At 41.2% G+C, this 21,183-nt stretch overlaps 21 non-coding genes across 21 annotated transcripts; all 21 read left to right on the top strand.

Moving 5' to 3' along the window:
• The first annotated feature begins 685 nt into the window (after window positions 1-685).
• LOC141913787 (5S ribosomal RNA) lies at window positions 686-804 on the top strand. Its single transcript, XR_012620632.1, has one exon. It is a non-coding gene; the product is annotated as a 5S ribosomal RNA (ribosomal RNA).
• A 436-nt stretch (window positions 805-1,240) lies between these two features.
• LOC141913420 (5S ribosomal RNA) lies at window positions 1,241-1,359 on the top strand. The gene has a single exon (XR_012620287.1). It is a non-coding gene; the product is annotated as a 5S ribosomal RNA (ribosomal RNA).
• Window positions 1,360-1,797: 438 nt separating this feature from the next.
• Window positions 1,798-1,916, top strand: LOC141913756 (5S ribosomal RNA). Its single transcript, XR_012620603.1, has one exon. It is a non-coding gene; the product is annotated as a 5S ribosomal RNA (ribosomal RNA).
• Window positions 1,917-2,352: 436 nt separating this feature from the next.
• LOC141913734 (5S ribosomal RNA) lies at window positions 2,353-2,471 on the top strand. The gene has a single exon (XR_012620583.1). It is a non-coding gene; the product is annotated as a 5S ribosomal RNA (ribosomal RNA).
• Window positions 2,472-11,725: 9,254 nt separating this feature from the next.
• On the top strand, window positions 11,726-11,844 carry LOC141913802 (5S ribosomal RNA). The gene has a single exon (XR_012620646.1). It is a non-coding gene; the product is annotated as a 5S ribosomal RNA (ribosomal RNA).
• Window positions 11,845-12,281: 437 nt separating this feature from the next.
• Window positions 12,282-12,400, top strand: LOC141913773 (5S ribosomal RNA). Its single transcript, XR_012620619.1, has one exon. It is a non-coding gene; the product is annotated as a 5S ribosomal RNA (ribosomal RNA).
• A 438-nt stretch (window positions 12,401-12,838) lies between these two features.
• Window positions 12,839-12,957, top strand: LOC141913755 (5S ribosomal RNA). The gene has a single exon (XR_012620602.1). It is a non-coding gene; the product is annotated as a 5S ribosomal RNA (ribosomal RNA).
• A 436-nt stretch (window positions 12,958-13,393) lies between these two features.
• On the top strand, window positions 13,394-13,512 carry LOC141913789 (5S ribosomal RNA). The gene has a single exon (XR_012620634.1). It is a non-coding gene; the product is annotated as a 5S ribosomal RNA (ribosomal RNA).
• Window positions 13,513-13,950: 438 nt separating this feature from the next.
• Window positions 13,951-14,069, top strand: LOC141913717 (5S ribosomal RNA). The gene has a single exon (XR_012620567.1). It is a non-coding gene; the product is annotated as a 5S ribosomal RNA (ribosomal RNA).
• A 436-nt stretch (window positions 14,070-14,505) lies between these two features.
• Window positions 14,506-14,624, top strand: LOC141913737 (5S ribosomal RNA). The gene has a single exon (XR_012620585.1). It is a non-coding gene; the product is annotated as a 5S ribosomal RNA (ribosomal RNA).
• A 438-nt stretch (window positions 14,625-15,062) lies between these two features.
• LOC141913772 (5S ribosomal RNA) lies at window positions 15,063-15,181 on the top strand. The gene has a single exon (XR_012620618.1). It is a non-coding gene; the product is annotated as a 5S ribosomal RNA (ribosomal RNA).
• Window positions 15,182-15,619: 438 nt separating this feature from the next.
• On the top strand, window positions 15,620-15,738 carry LOC141913754 (5S ribosomal RNA). Its single transcript, XR_012620601.1, has one exon. It is a non-coding gene; the product is annotated as a 5S ribosomal RNA (ribosomal RNA).
• Window positions 15,739-16,174: 436 nt separating this feature from the next.
• On the top strand, window positions 16,175-16,293 carry LOC141913771 (5S ribosomal RNA). Its single transcript, XR_012620617.1, has one exon. It is a non-coding gene; the product is annotated as a 5S ribosomal RNA (ribosomal RNA).
• Window positions 16,294-16,731: 438 nt separating this feature from the next.
• LOC141913716 (5S ribosomal RNA) lies at window positions 16,732-16,850 on the top strand. Its single transcript, XR_012620566.1, has one exon. It is a non-coding gene; the product is annotated as a 5S ribosomal RNA (ribosomal RNA).
• Window positions 16,851-17,287: 437 nt separating this feature from the next.
• On the top strand, window positions 17,288-17,406 carry LOC141913743 (5S ribosomal RNA). Its single transcript, XR_012620591.1, has one exon. It is a non-coding gene; the product is annotated as a 5S ribosomal RNA (ribosomal RNA).
• Window positions 17,407-17,844: 438 nt separating this feature from the next.
• LOC141913770 (5S ribosomal RNA) lies at window positions 17,845-17,963 on the top strand. The gene has a single exon (XR_012620616.1). It is a non-coding gene; the product is annotated as a 5S ribosomal RNA (ribosomal RNA).
• A 438-nt stretch (window positions 17,964-18,401) lies between these two features.
• LOC141913753 (5S ribosomal RNA) lies at window positions 18,402-18,520 on the top strand. The gene has a single exon (XR_012620600.1). It is a non-coding gene; the product is annotated as a 5S ribosomal RNA (ribosomal RNA).
• Window positions 18,521-18,956: 436 nt separating this feature from the next.
• Window positions 18,957-19,075, top strand: LOC141913769 (5S ribosomal RNA). The gene has a single exon (XR_012620615.1). It is a non-coding gene; the product is annotated as a 5S ribosomal RNA (ribosomal RNA).
• A 438-nt stretch (window positions 19,076-19,513) lies between these two features.
• Window positions 19,514-19,632, top strand: LOC141913715 (5S ribosomal RNA). Its single transcript, XR_012620565.1, has one exon. It is a non-coding gene; the product is annotated as a 5S ribosomal RNA (ribosomal RNA).
• Window positions 19,633-20,069: 437 nt separating this feature from the next.
• On the top strand, window positions 20,070-20,188 carry LOC141913742 (5S ribosomal RNA). The gene has a single exon (XR_012620590.1). It is a non-coding gene; the product is annotated as a 5S ribosomal RNA (ribosomal RNA).
• Window positions 20,189-20,626: 438 nt separating this feature from the next.
• LOC141913766 (5S ribosomal RNA) lies at window positions 20,627-20,745 on the top strand. The gene has a single exon (XR_012620613.1). It is a non-coding gene; the product is annotated as a 5S ribosomal RNA (ribosomal RNA).
• Window positions 20,746-21,183: the final 438 nt, after the last annotated feature.

Here is a 21,183-nt window from a genome sequence, read left to right as displayed (position 1 = left end):
CATGTATGTTGTATTAATTTATTTTAAAATTTGTATTTATTGAATTGGGAATTTTATCCCGGAATTTCGATGTAATAAGGAACAATAAAGAATGGAATTGAATTGTCACCTAATACACATGCCATCAGAGGACGCGGAGCCGTATATGACAGCTATGCTATTATAAATTGCTAATCTCACGAAACCTGCATACTCCTAATATCAAACATATTTTCTAAAACGTTTGAATATTGAAATTATATGTTTACACATTTTCATATTTACCGCTTGTAGCCGCTGATGAAATTCACGCCGGCCCTACACACATCGTAGATAGCTTCGTCATTCCACCAGCATGCCAACGTTAGGGTCTGACTTTTATATCAGACTTCCAAATCGTGTATACATCCGCCATTTAACCGAATAATCCGATTTACTTATCATTTCTATTTATGCCTGCCGTTTCTGATATAATCATACATCCTTTACTATTACAATACGTCTTCTAATGATATTCAATGCAATATAACAGTTCGACGTTCAAATATAGGTCATTATATAATCACAGGAAGGATAATTGGTACCTGGTTTTATCAGTTGAGCAATTGAAACTGTGTTAAAAGAGACATAAAAAGTGGATGCCGCGCTGAGGTGGCGATCCTATCGAGAAGGTAATATCAAAACGGTTAGATTGATACGTTTTGTTGTCTACGGCCATACCATGTTGAAAGCACCGGTTCTCGTCCGATCACCGAAGTAAAGCAACGTCGGGCCCGGTTAGTACTTGGATAGGTGACCGCTTGGGAATACCGGGTGCTGTAGACTTTTTTCAAATTTTGCTCGATTTATTTCAAAAATTAAAAGCACTCGCAAACAGCCGTTTATTTGTTTGTTTATTTGCTTGTTCGTTTTCGCCATTAGTTGAACGAAGCCGTCAAAATTTTGTTGTCGCAGATATATTCCCAAATCGATACTTTGTTGGATAGAAGATTGGATGTTTTCTGGTAATGTGACGTCACAGATTGTGTTGCTAAGTAGCTGTTCTCATAGTTTCCTCCGCCTTATTCAACGCCGATCCTTGAGCGAAGGGAAAGGCGTTTGTTTCTACATCTTTCGATGGAGCGATTGGATAATTGTACCTGGTTTTATCAGTTGAGCAATTGAAACTGTGTTAAAAGAGACATAAAAAGTGGATGCCTCGCTGAGGTGGCGATCCTATCGAGAAGGTAATATCAAAACGGTTAGATTTATACGTTTTGTTGTCTACGGCCATACCACGTTGAAAGCACCGGTTCTCGTCCGATCACCGAAGTTAAGCAACGTCGGGCCCGGTTAGTACTTGGATGGGTGACCGCCTGGGAATACCGGGTGCTGTAGACTTTTTTCAAATTTTGCTCGATTTATTTCAAAAATTAAAAGCACTCGCAAACAGCCGTTTATTTGTTTGTTTATTTGCTTGTTTGTTTTCGCCATTAGTTGAACGAAGCTGTCAAAATTTTGTTGTCGCAGATATATTCCCAAATCGATACTTTGTTAGAGATAGAAGATTGGATGTTTTCTGGTAATGTGACGTCACAGATTGTGTTGCTAAGTAGCTGTTCTCATAGTTTCCTCCGCCTTATTCAACGCCGATCCTTGAGCGACGGGAAAGGCGTTTGTTTCTACATCTTTCGATGGAGCGAATGGATAATTGTACCTGGTTTTATCAGTTGAGCAATTGAAACTCTGTTAAAAGAGACATAAAAAGTGGACGCCTCGCTGAGGTGGCGATCCTATCGAGAAGGTAATATCAAAACGGTTAGATTCATACGTTTTGTTGTCTACGGCCATACCACGTTGAAAGCACCGGTTCTCGTCCGATCACCGAAGTTAAGCAACGTCGGGCCCGGTTAGTACTTGGATGGGTGACCGCCTGGGAATACCGGGTGCTGCAGACTTTTTTCAAATTTTGCTCGATTTATTTCAAAAATTAAAAGCACTCGCAAACAGCCGTTTATTTGTTTGTTTATTTGCTTGTTTGTTTTCGCCATTAGTTGAACGAAGCTGTCAAAATTTTGTTGTCGCAGATATATTCCCAAATCGATACTTTGTTCGATAGAAGATTGGATGTTTTCTGGTAATGTGACGTCACAGATTGTGTTGCTAAGTAGCTGTTCTCATAGTTTCCTCCGCCTTATTCAACGCCGATCCTTGAGCGAAGGGAAAGGCGTTTGTTTCTACATCTTTCGATGGAGCGAATGGATAATTGTACCTGGTTTTATCAGTTGAGCAATTGAAACTGCGTTAAAAGAGACATAAAAAGTGGATGCCTCGCTGAGGTGGCGATCCTATCGAGAAGGTAATATCAAAACGGTTAGATTGATACGTTTTGTTGTCTACGGCCATACCACGTTGAAAGCACCGGTTCTCGTCCGATCACCGAAGTTAAGTAACGTCGGGCCCGGTTAGTACTTGGATGGGTGACCGCCTGGGAATACCGGGTGCTGTAGACTTTTTTCAAATTTTGCTCGATTTATTTCAAAAATTAAAAGCACTCGCAAACAGCCGTTTATTTGTTTGTTTATTTGCTAGTTTGTTTTCGCCATTAGTTGAACGAAGCTGTCAAAATTTTGTTGTCGCAGATATATTCCCAAATCGATACTTTGTTAGATAGAAGATTGGATGTTTTCTGGTAATGTGACGTCACAGATTGTGTTGCTAAGTAGCTGTTCTCATAGTTTCCTCCGCCTTAATCAACGCCGATCCTTGAGCGAAGGGAAAGGCGTTTGTTTCTACATCTTTCGATGGAGCGAATGGATAATTGTACCTGGTTTTATCAGTTGAGCAATTGAAACTGTGTTAAAAGAGACATAAAAAGTGGATGCCTCGCTGAGGTGGCGATCCTATCGAGAAGGTAATATCAAAACGGTTAGATTCATACGTTTTGTTGTCTACGGCCATACCACGTTGAAAGCACCGGTTCTCGTCCGATCACCGAAGTTAAGCAACGTCGGGCCCGGTTAGTACTTGGATGGAAACTTCTACTCACTCGGCTCGGTTGCGTTTCCTGAATGCCGGAGGGGTACTGCTAGATGCAAACCACTACAGTACTTGAAACTTCCATTCACTCGGCGTAGGGAATCCCGTACTATTGAGGGGTCAGTGGTTCGAATCTGGAAGTAGATTAATGAGTTTTAATTAGTTTATTTCCATCCTGCCAATCTTCATATTCTCAGCTCATTTTATCAGTGAAAAATGACCTGACAACTAAATAAATGATACCTTTTTCTATAAAATCTCTCCTCTGCTTTTTAAGGGCTTGGAACCTTCTACCATGTTTTTGACATAGTAGGCAGCATTAAAAATTTTATAGTTTGTCATTTGCATAACAGGCAGGCTTCTAAGCACAATGCACATACACACTCAATCGAAAAATTACAATTTTGGACATATACACTGAATTGAAAAATTACAATTTTGAGGGACTTCTAGTTTAAAATAAGTTCTACTACTAAACTACAAATTCTAAATGTTAGAGTGAAATTTCTTAAGTCAAACTACCACTGAATCAAACTTCAAATTTCAAATTTTATAGTGAATTTTCTAAAGTTGAACTACCATTAAATCAACCAAATATTTCTGGAATCCCTATTCTAGTATAAAACAAATAAAAGATACAAATTTAAAAAATAAAACTCAAAATTAAAACTGCCAATTATTAATAAACAATTATAAAATAATAAACCATCAAACTAAATAAATTATAAACAAAACCATCAAACTGAATAAATTATAAACAATCAGTCCAGTGTGATGAAGCAAGCCTGAAATTCATCAAGGGTTTTTCAAAAACTTGTTACAATCTAAGGAGAATTCTGGATACAATTTTATATTTCTTTCACATGGTCCTTAGATTTTTCACAAATTTTCACATAAAATGTCACAAAGTTAGATTTGTGCAGCTGTCAATCTGTTGTCTGTGCCTAGCCCTTCAGACGATCACCTTTTTGAATAGCGAAGTCTGGACAAACCACGATTTTTCCCAAATGGTGAGGTGATCGAATGTCTGTCGGACATCAAACTGAGGGGTTGTACAGACAGCAGGTTGATAGCTGCATGAAAATGTCAAAATCGAGTAATTTCTGAAAGATTTTACCAGACACACATACCCATATCTACGCTATACGCACAGTTGATCTCTAGTCCTGGAATCCTGTCACTAATCGAGCTTCACTTCTTCTTCTTGTATCCCCTGGCCTGCATTTGCTGTCTCCACTCTTCCAGAGTCACCGTTGACGTTTCACTACAGTACCAATTTCCGAAAAACTGCTGATGCGAGGGCTTCGATCTCTCCTTTTTACACTTAGGACAAGTAACCTTTGTCCGTGGAGTGTACTTTCTGCGACTCACCCCAGCTTCTAATTGCTGCTGCCTTTGTAATCTGTGCATATGGGTTGTGTAAGGAACAACCTGTATATTTCCCATGGATTCAGAATGGATGACCTTAGGCAGAACGGCCTGGTCTTTTGGCGGTGCAACAATTATCAGCTGGGTAGTGGCTGGCTGCAAACTTTCAGCTTTCTGCTCCTTAGACGCAACAGGTCCTGTCATGATTTGTGAGCAACCCATCAATCGAGTAGTATCTGCGGTAGTATCTGTATTGAGGGACTGATGAGCGCCTGACAAATCAATAACATTCTGAGGAATCTGCGGTGCAGGCCGCGTACTAGTTGCTGCCGCAGCTACTGATGCGAGAGTCGCAGTTGCGGAAGGAGTTGTTCTTCGCCGCTTTATTTTCGCCATTCCAGCAGTGTTCGTAGGAAGTACAAAGGTATGGCGATCATCAGAGGATCCTCTCGGCAGCACAGAAGGCTTTTGACAAGCAATAAGCAATGGTTGCTGGCTTGCCAAAGGAGGATTCGGGATTTGAATTCCCTGCCTGAGAACCATTTCCTCTTGCTTCTTAGAACGTCGATTCCACCTAAAATGAAAAAAGAAATAGACCATTTTATGAACATAATCTCAATATGATTAATAATAATTTAGATGGTTAAGAGGTGGGGCATAAAAGGTTAACTTACCATTGGGTTATAGTCGTCATATTCAACTCTGGAAGCTGAATGTTCGAGTGATGCATAACCACAGGATTTCCGACGACGACGTCTCTTATGTGCTTGTAGGCGCGGGAGATAAGGATCCATCGCGTAACTCGCACTCCTGCAACCGTTTTTGATGCTGGATACTTCGCACAGAGCTTCACCATGGTTGTCTCGACGTAGTGATTACAAGTCGGCCACTGAGCAGGTGCCGAATTTGGTCCCAGAAAAGCTCTAAAAATTATCATAAATACTTGATTAACATAAAGTTTATTTAGGTTAACCCATGTAACCTCTATTGTAGGGTCAAATTGAACTCAAAGATTATATTGCCATTTAATATTCAATTGGCAATTTCGACTTATTAGTACATTTATTTTGAAATGAAAAATACAGTAGATTAGGCTTACCTCCGTGAACTTTCAACTCCAGGAGCCAAGCCAGAACGTTTCTTTGTTGCTCGAAATCTACCTTGACTGAGAGTTGGTTGATGGCGTGGTTTGATGATGGACCTCTTGTCGTAGTCGTCCAAGTTCTGCCACAAATCAATGATTTCACGAGCTTCGTTGTTTGTAAGAGCCAGTGAATTCTCATCCAAGTTTACCAGTTTCTCAGCCAAAGCATCAACCTTTCCAAATCCAGCAATACCGTCTGGTCCCAAAGAATCCTGAATAAAATAGATATTTGAAATTAAATTCTTTAACAACATCAACACAACTCGAACGAAAACCTTTTTTTTATAGAAAACTTACATGCTCATCCGAATCCCCCAGGGGAGATTCAATAGATGGAACATTCGACAGTTCAAAGGGCTGCAGCTCTGGAGTATCAAGGGTCGGTAAGCGAAATTCTGGCACAGCATCATCGGGTTCAAGCTCAGTGACCTCCTCAGTTTCCATCGGCAACGGAGTATCAACGGACATGGTGTCAACGGGAAGAACTGGTGCAGTTGGTGTCACAGTCGGAGAAACTACAATGAAAAATAATACACAAAACCATTATCCCTTAGTCAAAATGTAATGGATTCAGCTGAGGGCATGTCACAAAGTCAACAGTAATCAGAGGAATCAATTACAGGAATGAACTTAACAGAACTGAAATAGAATTATTATTCAAACAATTTTCTAAAAACATTGTGACTTACAGAAGTCGTTATCCTCATCAGTAGGCACAGCTAATGTCAAGTCTTCCACATCATACAGAGGCAGCGGCTCATCAACAGGGCTGTCACTAAATTCCTGGTCAGAAGCAGAGTCCAGCAAGCGTTCCTCCTCGGCTAGACGCAACCTAGTGTTAGACACTGGTGCCTCTCCTGTTTGGCTGTAAAGATAATCAATACCTATAGGTTCACCGGTGTAACGCAATGGCCCTTGGAATGCTGGTAAAAGCTTCTTTCCAAGGACAGTTTGACTTAGCTCATTGATATGATGGCGTAGCTTTCCACTGTAGCAGGAAATCTGTTTGTCTTGAGTTACAGCTGCAATAGCTCGATCCTCATTCCAACGCGCTAAACCATCAACCAGGTACATCTGGAAACTGACATCGCCAGCCACAGTACCTATAAATATGAAATCATGAAATCAGCTAATTAGTTAGAGAAAGCTACAAGAGAAGATTTCATATGGTGAAAGTGATTTTTAATCTTACCTGGAATGAATCTGTTTAGATGAAGGTGGAATGATTTCAATGACGTCGAACCACGGGCACATCTGTAGATAGGCAGTGTCGTCTGTCCTTTCTTGATCGTTCCGGTTTGTGTGTACAACTGAACGCCAGGTGGATCCTGCAGGCAGGCAACATGCTTAGCTTGAGACTTATAAATCTCCGCCATGCGCTCAGTGTTTATGAGCGAAACACCCAAGGAGTCTTTCCCTTTGTCACCCGAGAAGGAAGCGACGAGCTGACCCAGTAGGCGGACAGTAGCATCTGTTCCACGTGTGGTACGTTTACAGTGCCGTGCCAACTCGGCCGAAGAAATTCGCTCAACTAACTGGCGGTCACTAAGACCAGTGATAGCTTTCAGGGCTAGCTCCTCACGCTTCGCTCTCTTTAGACGGTCAAGATCCTCAGGGTCCCACTCAAAGATACACCGGCTAAGGCCTCTCATAAAACTCGCATACAGCCGATGTGAATCTGTAGTACACCCTGTAGAGAACCGCCGCATGAAATGCCAAACGTCCAATCTGATGATGATATCTGTCCAAGGGGCTAGGTTTGTTTTCAGTACGCTGTGGCCACAACAATCCCGATCAGTGTATATCACCTCAGGGGCAGGCACACCAGCAGTATCATACCTTTTGATTAGGCCATCAATCATTTGACTGAGACCATAGCCTTCGCCAGTAGTAAGGACAGACATAAGGACCTGACCATGCTCGTTCCCTACATTGGTGCACCACATCGCGGTCCCCTTGGCATGACCAGTCAACTTCTTGACTATTTTCTTAGTTGAGTCAATTTTGAGAATTCGACCAAACTGAGACGTAATGGCTGCCCTGACCTCGTCCAGTCTCGACAACACATCACTGACGTACACAAGCATGAGCCACCGAAACTGCGGGATGCTCAAAGGCTGTGGTGGGTCAGCGAATTCGTGCGGTTTTACGAGACCAGAACGGATAGCCTTGGACAAGCCTTCACACTCAGTGAGGTACTGTGAGACACGCTCGAGGTAAGCTTCGCCATGTTGCTCCCGCAGCTTCTTCTGGATCTGAGTAGTGCTGTTACCCAGACCTCTCTGCAAAGCAGTCGCACAACCTTATAATCGCAAGCGTACTTCTGTGTCAGTATACACGGGAACTGGAGCTGGTAACCGACGGCTAGTTGCGAGATGATCTCAGCAGTCGTTCCAACATATTTCGCCTTGCATCTATAAATACGAGACAAAAAAAAAATCATTCATAAAATCACAACCTGTAATCAGCAGGTCACACTTTAACATGGACACAATCTTACTTCTGACATTCCAAACTTTCTGTTGCGATGAAGTAGTGCGAATCGATATCGAGTACCTGCCGCAACCGCTTGTATAATCCTGCTGATGTCAACTCTCTCCCTTGGCACGTTGCGACTGGACATCTAAGTTGGACTTGCCACAGTCGTCGAGGCATCCACAAGAACAGGCGGTGGGCAAAGTACTGCTCGACTTTGGGTACCTGGCCTGCAACTACCAATGGCTGTGGAGGATTCCACCAAAGCTGATTGACGCGGCTAAAATCCATCTCCAGCCTCCCACTCTTGGTTTTCATGAAGAGGGTTTTGGTGATCCACTTCTGTTCATATTCGGACAGAACTTTACGCCATTCTGGTAAAAGCAAGCGGTGGTCGTTATCGATCGCGGTTGTCGTAGTCGGTGTAGTAGTAGTAGTAGTAGTAGTAGTAGTCGTGGTCGGTGTAGTCGTAGTCGCTGTAGTCCGTGTTGTCTGAGAGGCTAGATAGAGAAAAATAGAATATGAATTTACTATCTCATTCATGATTGAGGTTTATAGCATAAGAATTCTAAATCATCATAAAGTCCGGTACAATTTCACTGAAATATTAAACAAAAACAGAATGATAGACAAAAGGAACAAAAGAAAACCGCATCACTGTAATGTTACCATCTAAATACCTATAAATGAGGAATAAGAGTGACTCACTGGAAAAATGAGATTACAAATGGGAAATCACTGTAAAAAATAAGTTATTAAGCAGGAGAGGATAGACGTGTTGCATTTTGCTAGTGACAGAGAGAGACAGAGAGAGTGTGTGTGTTATCATATTCATAATGTCCATTATAGCAACTATATACCAATATCATAAAGATGGATTATGTAATAAAGAGACAGTACTGCATACATATAAAGCATGATTACCCAGTTTTTATAAAGAAATAGGTACATTAAAATAGATAGGAAGAAAATACCATTTTACAATAGCTACACATTTATAAAAGCATATTCTAGGAACCCTACACAACATAAATCTTACCAACTTATCCAGATATAAACTGTAAATTTTGAGAAATAAATGATTAAATGTTACAATATGGCTGCAATTACTAGGAGTGGATGGCCGAAAGGGAGGACTGCGGTTAACTTGGATGGAATCTTTACAATCCGTCCAAAACACTGCAAAAATTTGTAGGATGTATATCTCATGATGTATCAATTGAATCTACAATAAAAATATCATTAGAATTAAGATATATTACCAGATAACTGCGCTTCAAGAGTGATGACACTTGTCAGTAGATCATCATCATCATCAGACGGCATCGAGACGTTCTCAGTTGTAGTCGATGAGCTGGGTTGACTCCTAGTTGTCGCAGTTGGTTGGCTCCTGGTTGTAGCAGATGGGCGACTCCTCCTAGTTGTCACAGTTGGTTGGCTCCCGGCTGGTTGAGTCTGACGAGCTTCTGTGAAAATAAAAAATTTTTCATAAATAGAACAAGCACAAAACAACTCTGATATCAAACGATCCGACTGTATATTGAAAACTTGACTTACTTGAAATCGTAGGTTTCACACGCTCTTGATGGACAGCTCTCCTCCTCTCAATCGCTTCCTTGGCTTCGGGAAACAGCCTCATGTATTTGAAGAGGGCTTTCTTGTTGTCGGCATGGTTCTTGTGGTCTATCTTGGGATGTGGTTTTTGCTTCTCACATTCATCCATGACGTAGAGGTTTACTGCAAAGCCAAGAGCATTAGAGAGTATCCACTGAAATTTCTTACCCCTAAACTTACCAAACTGAAGTGTATACTGGCCTAACAAATGTTTCGGGTTTGACTGATCTCCTCCGGCCTGGGCAACCCGGCGCATCGCATCCGCCAAAACTTTCTCCGCAGGGTCCTGAGTTGCCCAACCACTAGTGCTTTTATGGTTCTTGGCGGCATCGGTGTCAAACGTGTCGATCGTACGATTTTTTAGGCGACGGAAAATTGGTTCCATGCTAGAACAAAAAGAGAAACATCAATTAAACATCGAACAAATTTTAAGGGTCCAGTTTAACATAATTTCAATTTTCATCTTACATATGAAAGTAATTACATCAACTAGGTAATTGAGAAATTAGCAAGCTAGGGCTTTATTGTCATTGGAAATCAAAACATTTGAATTAATAACCACATTGGCCTATGTTTTGATAACCAAGTCTTTGTGAGCACAATGCCTGTCATAATAAAGGGATATAATAAGCTCCCACTTATATTGACCTTTCACAGAATACACAAAACAATAATAGAGACAGCCAGTGGCTGTGGTATCATTGTGACTATTGTTTCAAGTTAATTGCAAGTTGTAGGGAGAGATTTCTGGTCAATGGCCTATATGCATAAGTACAGGGAGGGTCGCATTCACAAATTGAGTTGAAAAAAGATTTAGACAATTGATGATTTTTAATTTATATAATTCAAGGGGGGATGATAGGAATTTTAAGGGGAATGCTTAGTCAGAATTTTAGATTTTACCCCTGGCCTGGATTCTAGATTTCTTGATTCATAGCGCATCAAGGAATTTACGGACCCATAGGCTAATACGCAGTTACGACGCTGGAAATACAGAATGATTCGCTAGGAAGGACCTGTTTCATTTTTGGGCTGATAATCGACCTATTCCACACACGGGAGTAGGCCTAAATAAAAAAAGGACTTATAAGGCCTAACAGTAACAGAATTGACAAAATATCACGGAATGGAAAAATGAAACAATCCGTAATGCCTTCTAGTGAAAACTTCTACTCTCTCGCTCTTCTAGTGTTCACGATTCACATTTTGATGATGAATGATAGGCTTAACCCAAAATAATTGTAATAAATTGAAGTTGATTGAATTTGCGAGTGAAAAGTAAGAAGTTTTTCACCAAAAAATTGGCATAAGCAAGCATTTGCGATAAAAGATTTAATCGGGTATGAAACCTCGGATGTTGGAAGTACTGAATTCATACACTTACGTGATAATCGGGTAATTTAATCAGATGATCTGGAACGAATTAGTCTGCTTTCTGTGACTGTAACTGCGCTGTGTGTTTACGATCGGAAAATCAAATATGGCGCTCTTCAACGGTATATCCGGAAATTACGTCATCGCTAACAAGCACAGCGATTGGTCAATTTCAGGAAATTTCAGGAAATGAATTGTGGATATCCGTGGATTTGATTGGCTGTTTCCACAATTCATTTCCTGAAATAAAACACCGCCTCACGCGCGCCCGCTAGGAGCGCCAGGTGACCGCCTGGGAATACCGGGTGCTGTAGACTTTTTTCAAATTTTGCTCGATTTATTTCAAAAATTAAAAGCACTCGCAAACAGCCGTTTATTTGTTTGTTTATTTGCTTGTTTGTTTTCGCCATTAGTTGAACGAAGCTGTCAAAATTTTGTTGTCGCAGATATATTCCCAAATCGATACTTTGTTAGATAGAAGATTGGATGTTTTCTAGTAATGTGACGTCACAGATTGTGTTGCTAAGTAGCTGTTCTCATAGTTTCCTCCGCCTTATTCAACGCCGATCCTTGAGCGAAGGGAAAGGCGTTTGTTTCTACATCTTTCGATGGAGCGAATGGATAATTGTACCTGGTTTTATCAGTTGAGCAATTGAAACTCTGTTAAAAGAGACATAAAAAGTGGACGCCTCGCTGAGGTGGCGATCCTATCGAGAAGGTAATATCAAAACGGTTAGATTGATACGTTTTGTTGTCTACGGCCATACCACGTTGAAAGCACCGGTTCTCGTCCGATCACCGAAGTTAAGCAACGTCGGGCCCGGTTAGTACTTGGATGGGTGACCGCCTGGGAATACCGGGTGCTGTAGACTTTTTTCAAATTTTGCTCGATTTATTTCAAAAATTAAAAGCACTCGCAAACAGCCGTTTATTTGTTTGTTTATTTGCTAGTTTGTTTTCGCCATTAGTTGAACGAAGCTGTCAAAATTTTGTTGTCGCAGATATATTCCCAAATCGATACTTTGTTAGATAGAAGATTGGATGTTTTCTGGTAATGTGACGTCACAGATTGTGTTGCTAAGTAGCTGTTCTCATAGTTTCCTCCGCCTTATTCAACGCCGATCCTTGAGCGAAGGGAAAGGCGTTTGTTTCTACATCTTTCGATGGAGCGAATGGATAATTGGTACCTGGTTTTATCAGTTGAGCAATTGAAACTGTGTTAAAACAGACATAAAAAGTGGATGCCTCGCTGAGGTGGCGATCCTATCGAGAAGGTAATATCAAAACGGTTAGATTGATACGTTTTGTTGTCTACGGCCATACCACGTTGAAAGCACCGGTTCTCGTCCGATCACCGAAGTTAAGCAACGTCGGGTCCGGTTAGTACTTGGATGGGTAACCGCCTGGGAATACCGGGTGCTGTAGACTTTTTTCAAATTTTGCTCGATTTATTTCAAAAATTAAAAGCACTCGCAAACAGCCGTTTATTTGTTTGTTTATTTGCTAGTTTGTTTTCGCCATTAGTTGAACGAAGCTGTCAAAATTTAGTTGTCGCAGATATATTCCTAAATCGATACTTTGTTAGAGATAGAAGATTGGATGTTTTCTGGTAATGTGACGTCACAGATTGTGTTGCTAAGTAGCTGTTCTCATAGTTTCCTCCGCCTTATTCAACGCCGATCCTTGAGCGAAGGGAAAGGCGTTTGTTTCTACATCTTTCGATGGAGCGAATGGATAATTGTACCTGGTTTTATCAGTTGAGCAATTGAAACTGTGTTAAAAGAGACATAAAAAGTGGATGCCTCGCTGAGGTGGCGATCCTATCGAGAAGGTAATATCAAAACGGTTAGATTCATACGTTTTGTTGTCTACGGCCATACCACGTTGAAAGCACCGGTTCTCGTCCGATCACCGAAGTTAAGCAACGTCGGGCCCGGTTAGTACTTGGATGGGTGACCGCCTGGGAATACCGGGTGCTGCAGACTTTTTTCAAATTTTGCTCGATTTATTTCAAAAATTAAAAGCACTCGCAAACAGCCGTTTATTTGTTTGTTTATTTGCTTGTTTGTTTTCGCCATTAGTTGAACGAAGCCGTCAAAATTTTGTTGTCGCAGATATATTCCCAAATCGATACTTTGTTAGATAGAAGATTGGATGTTTTCTGGTAATGTGACGTCACAGATTGTGTTGCTAAGTAGCTGTTCTCATAGTTTCCTCCGCCTTATTCAACGCCGATCCTTGAGCGAAGGGAAAGGCGTTTGTTTCTACATCTTTCGATGGAGCGAATGGATAATTGTACCTGGTTTTATCAGTTGAGCAATTGAAACTGTGTTAAAAGAGACATAAAAAGTGGATGCCTCGCTGAGGTGGCGATCCTATCGAGAAGGTAATATCAAAACGGTTAGATTTATACGTTTTGTTGTCTACGGCCATACAACGTTGAAAGCACCGGTACTCGTCCGATCACCGAAATTAAGCAACGTCGGGCCCGGTTAGTACTTGGATGGGTGACCGCCTGGGAATACCGGGTGCTGTAGACTTTTTTCAAATTTTGCTCGATTTATTTCAAAAATTAAAAGCACTCGTAAACAGCCGTTTATTTGTTTGTTTATTTGCTTGTTTGTTTACGCCATTAGTTGAACGAAGGTGTCAAAATTTTGTTGTCGCAGATATATTCCCAAATCGATACTTTGTTAGAGATAGAAGATTGGATGTTTTCTGGTAATGTGACGTCACAGATTGTGTTGCTAAGTAGCTGTTCTCATAGTTTCCTCCGCCTTATTCAACGCCGATCCTTGAGTGAAGGGAAAGGCGTTTGTTTCTACATCTTTCGATGGAGCGAATGGATAATTGTACCTGGTTTTATCAGTTGAGCAATTGAAACTGTGTTAAAAGAGACATAAAAAGTGGATGCCTCGCTGAGGTGGCGATCCTATCGAGAAGGTAATATCAAAACGGTTAGATTCATACGTTTTGTTGTCTACGGCCATACCACGTTGAAAGCACCGGTTCTCGTCCGATCACCGAAGTTAAACAACGTCGGGCCCGGTTAGTACTTGGATGGGTGACCGCCTGGGAATACCGGGTGCTGTAGACTTTTTTCAAATTTTGCTCGATTTATTTCAAAAATTAAAAGCACTCGCAAACAGCCGTTTATTTGTTTGTTTATTTGCTTGTTTGTTTTCGCCATTAGTTGAACGAAGCCGTCAAAATTTTGTTGTCGCAGATATATTCCCAAATCGATACTTTGTTAGATAGAAGATTGGATGTTTTCTGGTAATGTGTAGTCACAGATTGTGTTGCTAAGTAGCTGTTCTCATAGTTTCCTCCGCCTTATGCAACGCCGATCCTTGAGCGAAGGGAAAGGCGTTTGTTTCTACATCTTTCGATGGAGCGAATGGATAATTGTACCTGGTTTTATCAGTTGAGCAATTGAAACTGTGTTAAAAGAGACATAAAAAGTGGATGCCTCGCTAAGGTGGCGATCCTATCGAGTAGGTAATATCAAAACGGTTAGATTTATACGTTTTGATGTCTACGGCCATACCACGTTGAAAGCACCGGTTCTCGTCCGATCACCGAAGTTAAGCAACGTCGGGCCCGGTTAGTACTTGGATGGTTGACCGCCTGGGAATACCGGGTGCTGTAGACTTTTTTCAAATTTTGCTCGATTTATTTCAAAAATTAAAAGCACTCGCAAACAGCCGTTTATTTGTTTGTTTATTTGCTTGTTTGTTTTCGCCATTAGTTGAACGAAGCTGTCAAAATTTTGTTGTCGCAGATATATCCCCAAATCGATACTTTGTTAGAGATAGAAGATTGGATGTTTTCTGGTAATGTGACGTCACAGATTGTGTTGCTAAGTAGCTGTTCTCATAGTTTCCTCCGCCTTATTCAACGCCGATCCTTGAGCGAAGGGAAAGGCGTTTGTTTCTACATCTTTCGATGGAGCGAATGGATAATTGTACCTGGTTTTATCAGTTGAGCAATTGAAACTGTGTTAAAAGAGACATAAAAAGTGGATGCCTCGCTGAGGTGGCGATCCTATCGAGAAGGTAATATCAAAACGGTTAGATTTATACGTTTTGTTGTCTACGGCCATACCACGTTGAAAGCACCGGTACTCGTCCGATCACCGAAGTTAAGCAGCGTCGGGCCCGGTTAGTACTTGGATGGGTGACCGCCTGGGAATACCGGGTGCTGTAGACTTTTTTCAAATTTTGCTCGATTTATTTCAAAAATTAAAAGCACTCGCAAACAGCCGTTTATTTGTTTGTTTATTTGCTAGTTTGTTTTCGCCATTAGTTGAACGAAGCTGTCAAAATTTTGTTGTCGCAGATATATTCCTAAATCGATACTTTGTTAGAGATAGAAGATTGGATGTTTTCTGGTAATGTGACGTCACAGATTGTGTTGCTAAGTAGCTGTTCTCATAGTTTCCTCCGCCTTATTCAACGCCGATCCTTGAGCGAAGGGAAAGGCGTTTGTTTCTACATCTTTCGATGGAGCGAATGGATAATTGTACCTGGTTTTATCAGTTGAGCAATTGAAACTGTGTTAAAAGAGACATAAAAAGTGGATGCCTCGCTGAGGTGGCGATCCTATCGAGAAGGTAATATCAAAACGGTTAGATTCATACGTTTTGTTGTCTACGGCCATACCACGTTGAAAGCACCGGTTCTCGTCCGATCACCGAAGTTAAGCAACGTCGGGCCCGGTTAGTACTTGGATGGGTGACCGCCTGGGAATACCGGGTGCTGCAGACTTTTTTCAAATTTTGCTCGATTTATTTCAAAAATTAAAAGCACTCGCAAACAGCCGTTTATTTGTTTGTTTATTTGCTTGTTTGTTTTCGCCATTAGTTGAACGAAGCCGTCAAAATTTTGTTGTCGCAGATATATTCCCAAATCGATACTTTGTTAGATAGAAGATTGGATGTTTTCTGGTAATGTGACGTCACAGATTGTGTTGCTAAGTAGCTGTTCTCATAGTTTCCTCCGCCTTATTCAACGCCGATCCTTGAGCGAAGGGAAAGGCGTTTGTTTCTACATCTTTCGATGGAGCGAATGGATAATTGTACCTGGTTTTATCAGTTGAGCAATTGAAACTGTGTTAAAAGAGACATAAAAAGTGGATGCCTCGCTGAGGTGGCGATCCTATCGAGAAGGTAATATCAAAACGGTTAGATTTATACGTTTTGTTGTCTACGGCCATACCACGTTGAAAGCACCGGTACTCGTCCGATCACCGAAGTTAAGCAGCGTCGGGCCCGGTTAGTACTTGGATGGGTGACCGCCTGGGAATACCGGGTGCTGTAGACTTTTTTCAAATTTTGCTCGATTTATTTCAAAAATTAAAAGCACTCGCAAACAGCCGTTTATTTGTTTGTTTATTTGCTTGTTTGTTTACGCCATTAGTTGAACGAAGGTGTCAAAATTTTGTTGTCGCAGATATATTCCCAAATCGATACTTTGTTAGAGATAGAAGATTGGATGTTTTCTGGTAATGTGACGTCACAGATTGTGTTGCTAAGTAGCTGTTCTCATAGTTTCCTCCGCCTTATTCAACGCCGAGCCTTGAGTGAAGGGAAAGGCGTTTGTTTCTACATCTTTCGATGGAGCGAATGGATAATTGTACCTGGTTTTATCAGTTGAGCAATTGAAACTGTGTTAAAAGAGACATAAAAAGTGGATGCCTCGCTGAGGTGGCGATCCTATCGAGAAGGTAATATCAAAACGGTTAGATTCATACGTTTTGTTGTCTACGGCCATACCACGTTGAAAGCACCGGTTCTCGTCCGATCACCGAAGTTAAACAACGTCGGGCCCGGTTAGTACTTGGATGGGTGACCGCCTGGGAATACCGGGTGCTGTAGACTTTTTTCAAATTTTGCTCGATTTATTTCAAAAATTAAAAGCACTCGCAAACAGCCGTTTATTTGTTTGTTTATTTGCTTGTTTGTTTTCGCCATTAGTTGAACGAAGCTGTCAAAATTTTGTTGTCGCAGATATATCCCCAAATCGATACTTTGTTAGAGATAGAAGATTGGTTGTTTTCTGGTAATGTGTAGTCACAGATTGTGTTGCTAAGTAGCTGTTCTCATAGTTTCCTCCGCCTATTCAACGCCGATCCTTGAGCGAAGGGAAAGGCGTTTGTTTCTACATCTTTCGATGGAGCGAATGGATAATTGTACCTGGTTTTATCAGTTGAGCAATTGAAACTGTGTTAAAAGAGACATAAAAAGTGGATGCCTCGCTGAGGTGGAGATCCTATCGAGTAGGTAATATCAAAACGGTTATATTTATACGTTTTGTTGTCTACGGCCATACCACGTTGAAAGCACCGGTTCTCGTCCGATCACCGAAGTTAAGCACCGTCGGGCCCGGTTAGTACTTGGATGGGTGACCGCCTGGGAATACCGGGTGCTGTAGACTTTTTTCAAATTTTGCTCGATTTATTTCAAAAATTAAAAGCACTCGCAAACAGCCGTTTATTTGTTTGTTTATTTGCTCGTTTGTTTTCGCCATTAGTTGAACGAAGCTGTCAAAATTTTGTTGTCGCAGATATATTCCCAAATCGATACTTTGTTAGAGATAGAAGATTGGATGTTTTCTGGTAATGTGACGTCACAGATTGTGTTGCTAAGTAGCTGTTCTCATAGTTTCCTCCGCCTTATTCAACGCCGATCCTTGAGCGAAGGGAAAGGCGTTTGTTTCTACATCTTTCGATGGAGCGAATGGATAATTGTACCTGGTTTTATCAGTTGAGCAATTGAAACTGTGTTAAAAGAGACATAAAAAGTGGATGCCTCGCTGAGGTGGCGATCCTATCGAGAAGGTAATATCGAAACGGTTAGATTTATACGTTTTGTTGTCTACGGCCATACCACGTTGAAAGCACCGGTACTCGTCCGATCACCGAAGTTAAGCAGCGTCGGGCCCGGTTAGTACTTGGATGGGTGACCGCCTGGGAATACCGGGTGCTGTAGACTTTTTTCAAATTTTGCTCGATTTATTTCAAAAATTAAAAGCACTCGCAAACAGCCGTTTATTTGTTTGTTTATTTGCTAGTTTGTTTTCGCCATTAGTTGAACGAAGCTGTCAAAATTTTGTTGTCGCAGATATATTCCTAAATCGATACTTTGTTAGAGATAGAAGATTGGATGTTTTCTGGTAATGTGACGTCACAGATTGTGTTGCTAAGTAGCTGTTCTCATAGTTTCCTCCGCCTTATTCAACGCCGATCCTTGAGCGAAGGGAAAGGCGTTTGTTTCTACATCTTTCGATGGAGCGAATGGATAATTGTACCTGGTTTTATCAGTTGAGCAATTGAAACTGTGTTAAAAGAGACATAAAAAGTGGATGCCTCGCTGAGGTGGCGATCCTATCGAGAAGGTAATATCAAAACGGTTAGATTCATACGTTTTGTTGTCTACGGCCATACCACGTTGAAAGCACCGGTTCTCGTCCGATCACCGAAGTTAAGCAACGTCGGGCCCGGTTAGTACTTGGATGGGTGACCGCCTGGGAATACCGGGTGCTGCAGACTTTTTTCAAATTTTGCTCGATTTATTTCAAAAATTAAAAGCACTCGCAAACAGCCGTTTATTTGTTTGTTTATTTGCTTGTTTGTTTTCGCCATTAGTTGAACGAAGCCGTCAAAATTTTGTTGTCGCAGATATATTCCCAAATCGATACTTTGTTAGATAGAAGATTGGATGTTTTCTGGTAATGTGACGTCACAGATTGTGTTGCTAAGTAGCTGTTCTCATAGTTTCCTCCGCCTTATTCAACGCCGATCCTTGAGCGAAGGGAAAGGCGTTTGTTTCTACATCTTTCGATGGAGCGAATGGATAATTGTACCTGGTTTTATCAGTTGAGCAATTGAAACTGTGTTAAAAGAGACATAAAAAGTGGATGCCTCGCTGAGGTGGCGATCCTATCGAGAAGGTAATATCAAAACGGTTAGATTTATACGTTTTGTTGTCTACGGCCATACCACGTTGAAAGCACCGGTACTCGTCCGATCACCGAAGTTAAGCAGCGTCGGGCCCGGTTAGTACTTGGATGGGTGACCGCCTGGGAATACCGGGTGCTGTAGACTTTTTTCAAATTTTGCTCGATTTATTTCAAAAATTAAAAGCACTCGCAAACAGCCGTTTATTTGTTTGTTTATTTGCTTGTTTGTTTACGCCATTAGTTGAACGAAGGTGTCAAAATTTTGTTGTCGCAGATATATTCCCAAATCGATACTTTGTTAGAGATAGAAGATTGGATGTTTTCTGGTAATGTGACGTCACAGATTGTGTTGCTAAGTAGCTGTTCTCATAGTTTCCTCCGCCTTATTCAACGCCGAGCCTTGAGTGAAGGGAAAGGCGTTTGTTTCTACATCTTTCGATGGAGCGAATGGATAATTGTACCTGGTTTTATCAGTTGAGCAATTGAAACTGTGTTAAAAGAGACATAAAAAGTGGATGCCTCGCTGAGGTGGCGATCCTATCGAGAAGGTAATATCAAAACGGTTAGATTCATACGTTTTGTTGTCTACGGCCATACCACGTTGAAAGCACCGGTTCTCGTCCGATCACCGAAGTTAAACAACGTCGGGCCCGGTTAGTACTTGGATGGGTGACCGCCTGGGAATACCGGGTGCTGTAGACTTTTTTCAAATTTTGCTCGATTTATTTCAAAAATTAAAAGCACTCGCAAACAGCCGTTTATTTGTTTGTTTATTTGCTTGTTTGTTTTCGCCATTAGTTGAACGAAGCTGTCAAAATTTTGTTGTCGCAGATATATCCCCAAATCGATACTTTGTTAGAGATAGAAGATTGGTTGTTTTCTGGTAATGTGTAGTCACAGATTGTGTTGCTAAGTAGCTGTTCTCATAGTTTCCTCCGCCTATTCAACGCCGATCCTTGAGCGAAGGGAAAGGCGTTTGTTTCTACATCTTTCGATGGAGCGAATGGATAATTGTACCTGGTTTTATCAGTTGAGCAATTGAAACTGTGTTAAAAGAGACATAAAAAGTGGATGCCTCGCTGAGGTGGAGATCCTATCGAGTAGGTAATATCAAAACGGTTATATTTATACGTTTTGTTGTCTACGGCCATACCACGTTGAAAGCACCGGTTCTCGTCCGATCACCGAAGTTAAGCACCGTCGGGCCCGGTTAGTACTTGGATGGGTGACCGCCTGGGAATACCGGGTGCTGTAGACTTTTTTCAAATTTTGCTCGATTTATTTCAAAAATTAAAAGCACTCGCAAACAGCCGTTTATTTGTTTGTTTATTTGCTCGTTTGTTTTCGCCATTAGTTGAACGAAGCTGTCAAAATTTTGTTGTCGCAGATATATTCCCAAATCGATACTTTGTTAGAGATAGAAGATTGGATGTTTTCTGGTAATGTGACGTCACAGATTGTGTTGCTAAGTAGCTGTTCTCATAGTTTCCTCCGCCTTATTCAACGCCGATCCTTGAGCGAAGGGAAAGGCGTTTGTTTCTACATCTTTCGATGGAGCGAATGGATAATTGTACCTGGTTTTATCAGTTGAGCAATTGAAACTGTGTTAAAAGAGACATAAAAAGTGGATGCCTCGCTGAGGTGGCGATCCTATCGAGAAGGTAATATCAAAACGGTTAGATTTATACGTTTTGTTGTCTACGGCCATACCACGTTGAAAGCACCGGTACTCGTCCGATCACCGAAGTTAAGCAGCGTCGGGCCCGGTTAGTACTTGGATGGGTGACCGCCTGGGAATACCGGGTGCTGTAGACTTTTTTCAAATTTTGCTCGATTTATTTCAAAAATTAAAAGCACTCGCAAACAGCCGTTTATTTGTTTGTTTATTTGCTTGTTTGTTTACGCCATTAGTTGAACGAAGGTGTCAAAATTTTGTTGTCGCAGATATATTCCCAAATCGATACTTTGTTAGAGATAGAAGATTGGATGTTTTCTGGTAATGTGACGTCACAGATTGTGTTGCTAAGTAGCTGTTCTCATAGTTTCCTCCGCCTTATTCAACGCCGAGCCTTGAGTGAAGGGAAAGGCGTTTGTTTCTACATCTTTCGATGGAGCGAATGGATAATTGTACCTGGTTTTATCAGTTGAGCAATTGAAACTGTGTTAAAAGAGACATAAAAAGTGGATGCCTCGCTGAGGTGGCGATCCTATCGAGAAGGTAATATCAAAACGGTTAGATTCATACGTTTTGTT

This window comes from Tubulanus polymorphus, chromosome 11 (genome assembly GCF_964204645.1).
Source record: "Tubulanus polymorphus chromosome 11, tnTubPoly1.2, whole genome shotgun sequence".
Taxonomy (NCBI): Eukaryota; Metazoa; Nemertea; class Palaeonemertea; order Tubulaniformes; family Tubulanidae; genus Tubulanus; species Tubulanus polymorphus.
This window is presented reverse-complemented; position numbering and strand designations above follow the sequence as displayed.